The sequence below is a fragment of the Nerophis ophidion genome, linkage group LG07 (genome assembly GCF_033978795.1).
Source record: "Nerophis ophidion isolate RoL-2023_Sa linkage group LG07, RoL_Noph_v1.0, whole genome shotgun sequence".
In the NCBI taxonomy this organism is placed as follows: Eukaryota; Metazoa; Chordata; class Actinopteri; order Syngnathiformes; family Syngnathidae; genus Nerophis; species Nerophis ophidion.
The window spans coordinates 41,717,343-41,725,276 of NC_084617.1; the positions used below are offsets into that span (position 1 = coordinate 41,717,343).

The window sequence follows — 7,934 nt, forward strand, 5'->3', positions numbered from 1 at the left end:
CCGTCTTATTATCGTCATCCTGCTTCGCCCAATTATGCATATCACGTTTTCAAACCACAACATTAATTGTCCCAATAAACGTTAATCAATACCCCTATGTCAACTATTTATACGCATTACTTTATGTATATTTAAGTAGCTTTTCTAAATCAACTAAAGATTATCCAAGAATCCTTTGAACTGCACAAGCTTTGGCTTATCTATAAGTTAATGAGACTATTGTTTGTGTCTATCAGTTAGTTAGTTGTGCATTCTGACTTCCTGTCGTGTGTGATATTATACAAAATAAGGGCATGTGTTTATTCTCATTCGTCTAAAACTATCAATGTGACACACAGACACACCTATGTGTGTGAGCGAACGCACATTCCAAGAGATAAGGCGGAACACGCTCAAAGATGCCCTTGTTTCTAAGACAATTCTTATCTCACGGCTCACCCAGAAGCGCAGCTGTATCATATCAACCCTTAGTAACTGCAAACAACATTTATCATTCACTCTGACCTTCACAAACTGGCCCTGTGTAAGTGAAGTCACTGGGCCTCCCTGCTTCGGTTGCTGCCCCTGCAACCCGACCTCCGATAAGCGGAGGAAGATAATTAAATAGATGGATCACTCACTCATACGATTTCTGAACTAAGTATTATAAGAACAACTATAAAACACAAATGTATTTAAGTTTTAGTAGTTAACAACCAGCCAACCGGGGAATATTTTATTGTACTTTCACAAATGGCTTCCAACCCATCCTTAATTTCCGTGCACACGTTAATGTCACTTGGATCTCACAACCGGGGAGTATTTACTATCCACACAACGGTTATCCGTCCCATTACTCTTTTAGGGGAGACCAATTCCCCAGGGCGAGCCACACCCGACTATTTGCCTACTCGTCAGTGAAGCAGCCCATCACAGTAATCTAGACACAATAACTTGAGTTGACCACTTATTTACAACTTTTATGCAATGGCGGACAAGGCAATAATGCTACCAACCTATCAAAATCAGCACCTGTCTCTGTGGTATATAACAGTGTTTGACTTACAAGACTTTTGGACAGACTCCTAATGCAGATTTTAGAAAAAGGCACTGCTTACTTTGATGTTGGCCAAGTGAGTCTGTCCGTAAGTTTGCAAGAGCAGTCCAATTTTCAGCGTGTCATCCCGGACGAGCCCCCAAATTGTTGCGTTCTGACCCGTTCTTCCTTAGGTCAACGCCCCCAGGTTCTTTTATGACACATAAGCTGGTTTTAAATCAATCAGAGACAGAGGTTGCTCATTTTGATATTTTATAACCAAAGCGCCTTGGGAGATCAATCTAGATACAACATTTCAAAGGCACGGTCCAAATTGATCTAATCCTAAAATGGCAGTTTCTCCCTCCTCACTCACTCTCACCCGCCCCTATTCTTCTCCTCCCAACTTCAGACAGTTGAAATAGGGATTGTTATGTCTTCTTCCAACATTCCGAATTCAAGGTCTATGTAAAAGGCTCACACTTTAGCTGTTCTAAAATCTGACGAGGAAATAAAAAGACAACCAAATCCAACAACACCATGCTGGCTGAAAGACATACTTGATCAACAGCCATACAGATCACACTGACGGTGGCAGTACAAACAAATTTAACACTGTTACAAATATACGCCATATTGTGAACCCACATCAAAAAATAATGACAAACACATTTCAAGAGAACATCTTCACCGTAACACAAAATAAACACAAAAGAACAAATACCCAGAATGCCAAGCAGCGCTACTCTTCCGGGCTACATCCATGCCACCAACCCACATCACCGCCCCCCTCTGTGCGTCGGTTGAGGTGGGCGGGGTTTCTTTTGTGTTTATTTTGTGTTACGGTGAAGATGTTCTTCCGAAATGTGTTTGTCATTCTTTTTTTGATGTGGGTTCACACTATGGCACATATTTGTAACAGTGTTAAATTTGTCTGTACGGCCACCGTCAGTGTGACTTGTATCGCTGTTGGCTGTGATCAACTATGTCTTGCACTCTCTGCAGTGTGTCTTGTTGCAGAGAAAAATGTCAAATTGCGAGTATGAGCATAAATCTTTGTATAACAGACTTCAAATATTTTTCAACTTGAATATAAAAATACACATAAATATTAAAAAAATAAGATTTTCCTTAAAATTACATATAAAACTGTTAGATTGTTAGTATGGACAGATACTGTTTTATAACAAGCTACATATTAAATGAAAGTTAATTACTGTAAATGTACATGAATTTGAAAGTAATTTGAGAAAACAGAAAATGATATGTATTATTAATATGGTATTTTTCTGTAAACAAAATTGAAATATACATAGTTTGTCATTACTGGCATATTACTTAAAATAACAGGCGGTTTGTTTATTTATAGATAATGTCTTCAATTCTACAGTTTTATAACCTATTTTAAAAAAATAGAAACATTACAGTAGAAATTTAGTGTAAATTAACCATAAAAATAGGATATTTTTTTTACAGTGCACGTTTATTACTTTTATGTTTATCCGTACCCGCATGCCGTTCAATTGCAGCTTTCCCCTGACTACTTACGTCGACATCACATCGACAAAGTGTGCAGAAGCCAAGGAATGAGTCTCGACTGCTTTTCGTTATAAATTTGTGCTCTTTTATCCATTCAGAATTAAACGAGGTCTTGCGTTTTGGCATGATGCTAGCTTTCTGTCAATGTCATGCCGCACCAGCACATGGACCCTTGTTTACTTTTTTAACCAATGATAAGCAGATTTGTATCCGACACAGCTCTTGGGGTGTATAACATAGTCAGGCATTGTCATGGATGCAAAGGATTCTGGGTATTTGTTGTGTTGCGTTTATGTTGTGTTACTGTGAGGATTTTCTCCCGAAATGTGTTTGTCATTCTTGTTTTGTGTGGGTTCACAATGTGGCGCATATTAGTAGTGTTCTTTGGCAGAGTTTTTTATTAACAAACAGCAGAGCACCAAGTGCACATACAAAGTGGAATGAAAATATAAACAGTACAACAGTGCCATCTATTGGGAAAAACTACTGCATTACAACACTCCCACTTAGTTTTTCAATAACATAAGGTTCTTTTAAATAATATTACAGAGCCGTGCTCTCCTTCACAATAATATGTCAAACAACAAATATAATTTTGTTTTTTACATTGTTTTCACAGGAACTCTTCTAGTTTGTTTACAATAATTTCACTGAAACTCTTTTTCACATTTCATACACTTTTTTTAACTCACTTTGATCAGGCAGCGAGCCTGCACTTGTATCTCTCCACTCTTCCATCACTATGATGCTTGACTCTAAACACCGATCTCGATCCTACTGCCTTTCTTTCTCTTGGTAAATTTACCAAGTCCCACGTCTCATTTTCCAGCAGTGACTCGTATTACAAGTCAGCCGCCTCCTGCCATTCTTTTGCATTAGGACTCACCAATGCTTCTTTCAGTGTGATTGGCTCTGTCACACGACACATATTGGCATGATGATCAACAGTCACTATATCGACAAACTCATCATATCCAAATCTCTTTGGAGCCTTTCTGATTCTGCCACTCGTTCTGACAGTGCTGTCAACCGTCTCTTCATCATGTTGTGTTTCATTCTCATCTGTTTGTATGGTTATCTCATCCTCCGAACAGGGTACTTTCATTTCCTGCTTCCAGCTGAAGTTTGATTCATCGAAGATGAATTCGCGGCGGATTAGAATCCTCCTCTTCTCTTCATCATACAGGCGATATCCCTTGGCATTGTTTGCATATCCCACAAAACGAAGCATCACAGCCTTTTTGTCCAGTTTCCTTCTTTCTTCATCTGGGACATGTGCATAAGCAATACAGCCAAACACCTTCATGAGACTCATGTCAGGTTTCTTTCCACACCATTTTTCATAGGGTGTCTCTTCCTTCAGAACAGCCTCTGCCCAGAACATTTTTGACAACTTTGCATGTGACAGCATGCTTTTAGCTGCTTCAACTAATGTCCTGTTTTTTCTTTCTGCAACACCATTTTGCTGTGGTGAGTGAGGTACAATCATTTCATGGTGGATGCCTTGAAACTTCAAATATTCTTGAAACTCCTTTGATGTGTACTCACCACCATTATCTGTCCTCAGCCTGGTGACGCTTAGACCAGACTCATTTGAGAATGTTCTCTCAAATTCCTTGAATTTGCTTAGCACCTCATTTTTCTGTTTCAAGAAGTATACCTTACAGCATCTTGTGTAATCATCAATGAAAGTCACAAAATATTTTGCTCCACCTATAGATTCAGTCTGCATGGGACCACAGTCATCACTGTGAATCAGCTGCATCTTGCGTTTGGAACGGATTCCTCCAATCGACTTGAATGGCTTCTTAGCCAACTTGCCTTCCACACATCCTTCACAGAAGGAAATATCTTTTCCTGCAGAAAAGTTCACTCCGTTCACCAGATCTTTGAGTTCTTTAAGCTTGGTGGTGTGACCAAGGCGCTGGTGCCACAGGCTTGCCGCTACAGAAGCACTGTGACATACAGTTTCACTTCCTTCAATATCCAGCTGATATAGTCCATCTGCTTTTTGTGTTCCCATTCCTTGAAGTGTTCCACTTTTTCCACATATGTAGCAACGAGACTTTCTGAACTGCACTGTATTCCCTTTCTTGGTAGCAGCTCCCACTGAGAATAAATTCCCAGACAGCTTTGTAACATACAGCACATCATACATTGTGACATTTTTTACATCACTTAATTTGAAAGTAATTTTTAGGTTGATATTTCCAATTCTTAGGGCGTCAACTACCCTGCCGTCACCCAGTTTCACAGACTGTGATTTTGTGAACTGCTGGTATTCTTGAATAATGTCTTTATCACACGTCATGTGTTTTGATGCTCCAGAATCAATTAACCACTCAGCCTGTTGTGGTCCGTCACTGTTTGCATCCCTGATCACAAAGGCACTTTCAGAAGAATCTTCTTCATCCTCACACATCATGTGCTTAGCCTTGTGGATTTTCTTTCGTGGTTTATTTTTCAAAGTTGGACATTCGCGCTTGATATGGCCTTCTCTACCACAGTTGTAACATCTCCACATACTTTTGTCTGCTGCTCCCACTGTCTTGGAGCTACTCTGCACATTTCCCGGAAATTTAGATGACATGGCGGATGCACCACCTGATGCAGCACCACTGGAATCATTGCATTCACTTGCTTTTGCTCTTCATTTATTAATGCTTGCTGAACAAACTTCAGTGTCAGGTTGTCAATCTTTGTTTCTAGTGCAGTGACAATTGTAGCATAACTTGGTGGCAAGCTACCCAACAGTGTTACAATTTGGTCTTCATCTTCAATTACGGATCCAATTGCTGATAGCTGATCAGTTAGCTCCTTCATTTGTTTTAAATGCTCAGTTAAAACCTCTCCTTCCTTCATTTCACATCTGAAATATCTTTTCTTCAGGAACAGTTTATTAGCCAAAGTATCCCTCTCAAAATGGGCTTTCAGCGTGGTCCACGCCTCTTTGGGAGTTTGACAGTTTGTTATCAGGTACAACTGGGGTGTACTTACATTTAGCACTAACATAGAGAACGCTTTCTCTCTCCGTCTTGTGAATTCCACCTGTGCTGCTGCGTTAGCATCTGCGGCTAGCGTCTCCGTCTCCATTAGCATGCCCCATAGTCCTTTAGTCTTTAGCAAGTGTTCCATCTGAAACTTCCATGTTGCCCACTTCTCTGGTCCGCTCAGTCTGTCAATAAACATCTTATCCTCCATTGTGAGTTCCCACAATACAGTTTATCTTCACACAAAGTCCGTGCACAACAGCTTTTTAGCGACGATTTGGGCCCATAACCTGTTCTTTGGCAGTGTTTTTTATTAACTAACAGCAGAGCAACAAGTGCACATACAAAGTGGAATGAAAATATAAACAGTACAACAGTGCTATGTATTGTAAAAACTTCTGCATTACAACAAGTAGGAGTGTTAAAGTTGTTTATATCACAACCGTCAGTGTCACCTAGTATGCCTTGCAGTCGTGTGCGTACATCTGTGGAAGCCACATACAACATGTTACTGGATTGGCAACCAGTTTGTACATGTTGTAGAAGGTGTCTAAGGCAATGGCTTCATAACATGCCCTTATTCTTGTCATCTGGGTGACCACCATCAGATGTTGGTGAGAATGACTGTGGCTCCCATTGTCTTCCCCATTTTGTGAACCGGGTTAAAATGGCTCTTTGAGTGGTAAAGGTTGCTGCCCTTTACTATAGTGTCTCAAAAAGGTTTGATGCTACTCCGGACGCTGGAAGGGGCATTAAAAATCTGGACTGTCCAGCCCAAATCCAGACACATGGTCACCCTAGCTTTGTACCATGTCTCATGTTTAGTACACGCATTATTTGGTAACAGAGCCAACAAAGTTATGTGCACTTCATGATATAAATCCATAAACCTGCTAAATTTCTCCTTTAGTTCATGTGAGATTGTTTCGTCATTTGACACGGCAATGACGCCCTCTTTCAGCATTGAGAGTCTTAGCAACTTTGATTTTTTTTCCCCCTGCAATCTTTCAATTTTGTGACCTAGAGTCTTGGATGTCATTTTTACTACATCTTTTTTTCCCTCTACCACTTTCCCACCATTGTCACGCTCAGCCACATTGTCCTCCTGTGGCTGTTTATGTACGTCAGCGCATGTTTGTGCTACCTTCTCCTCAATTTGGAAAAGTCAAAGTTTGTCAACCCGTCAAATACTCACCAATGCATTGGATTTGTCAATATTTGTGTGCACAATTTTTTAAAATGGCCATTTTTTATGTCGGTGCGCCGATAAATCATACCACACAGTTGGAAGACTTGCTCATCGCTGCCCTGCGTCATCCTACACGCGGTCTGGTCCGGTCCGGTTTGGCTTCTGTCCCCTATGAGCGACCCTATAGCTCTTTAGGGGGACTCGTAGCTGTCGATGAAGAGCTTGATTGCAGAAATGTCTCCGCAACTTTGCCGATCCGTTTCCTCCGACGCCGGCCGTCAAACAAACGCTGACAGCGGCCCGTGCGTTTCTCTTCTAAACGAGCTTCGAAGCTCGTTGCTTCCCAATAAAACAACTCGCGTTCCGGTGAGGCAGTTTTTGACTTAATGTAGCGGTAAAGTCCTAAACTATTACTACTACTGGTTGCCAAATATGAATGAAACTAGTGTAGACGTGTGCAGCCAGTTAATAATCGATGTCCAGAATTGTGTCCATGTTTAACAAAAATGCTTATTATCATAAAGTCACGTAAATAAAACTCACTTTGTAAAAAAACGGAAAATAAACAGGGGCAAACAAATACTAGCCTGGCACAGTAGAAAACTGTTGCGCCTGCACTCAGCAACACCTGAGCAAGATACCAGCCCCTCCCCAAGTAGACTGGCCTTGAGCCAACCCCTTAGTGACGTCATGAACTTGACAGACAGAAATAGTATATGGCTTTAACAATATGAATGGGTAAAACACCTACAATATGAAATATTCTCACTTTTATGCAGAAATTTGCTTCCGCATCCGTTTCTGATACACACGTTTCGGGCTGGCTGCTCCGAAAACAAACCCTGCCCACTCTGCTTTGTTCCTTGTCTCAGCTGCTGTGACGTGGATTACGGTAACAACTCATATAACACCCAAAAGCTAAGATTTCCACCATTGAAATACTTTCTATAGTTCAAGACGTACGGTCATTTAAACAACAGCGCTGCACATCATAATGGGGGCTACAGTTTTGATGTTAAAGGTCTAAAAAATGATATAGCACATCCGGCGGGCCGGATGGAAAAGCTTATTTTGCCGTATTTTGCACAGGTCTGGTATAAATGATGACACATCTCAAGGCACAAATGCCAGGGGAATGAAGGAAAATCTTGCCCAAGTCTTGCACGTTATGAACCACCTAGTTTGAGTTGTTATGAAAATA

The 7,934-nt window shown here is 40.7% G+C and overlaps 1 protein-coding gene across 1 annotated transcript in view; it reads left to right on the forward strand.

Annotated features, from left to right (window-relative positions):
* LOC133556345 (uncharacterized) overlaps positions 1 to 7,934 on the forward strand; it is a 33,892-nt gene that overhangs the window by 12,664 nt on the left and 13,294 nt on the right. The gene's annotated exons all lie outside the window — the stretch shown is intronic.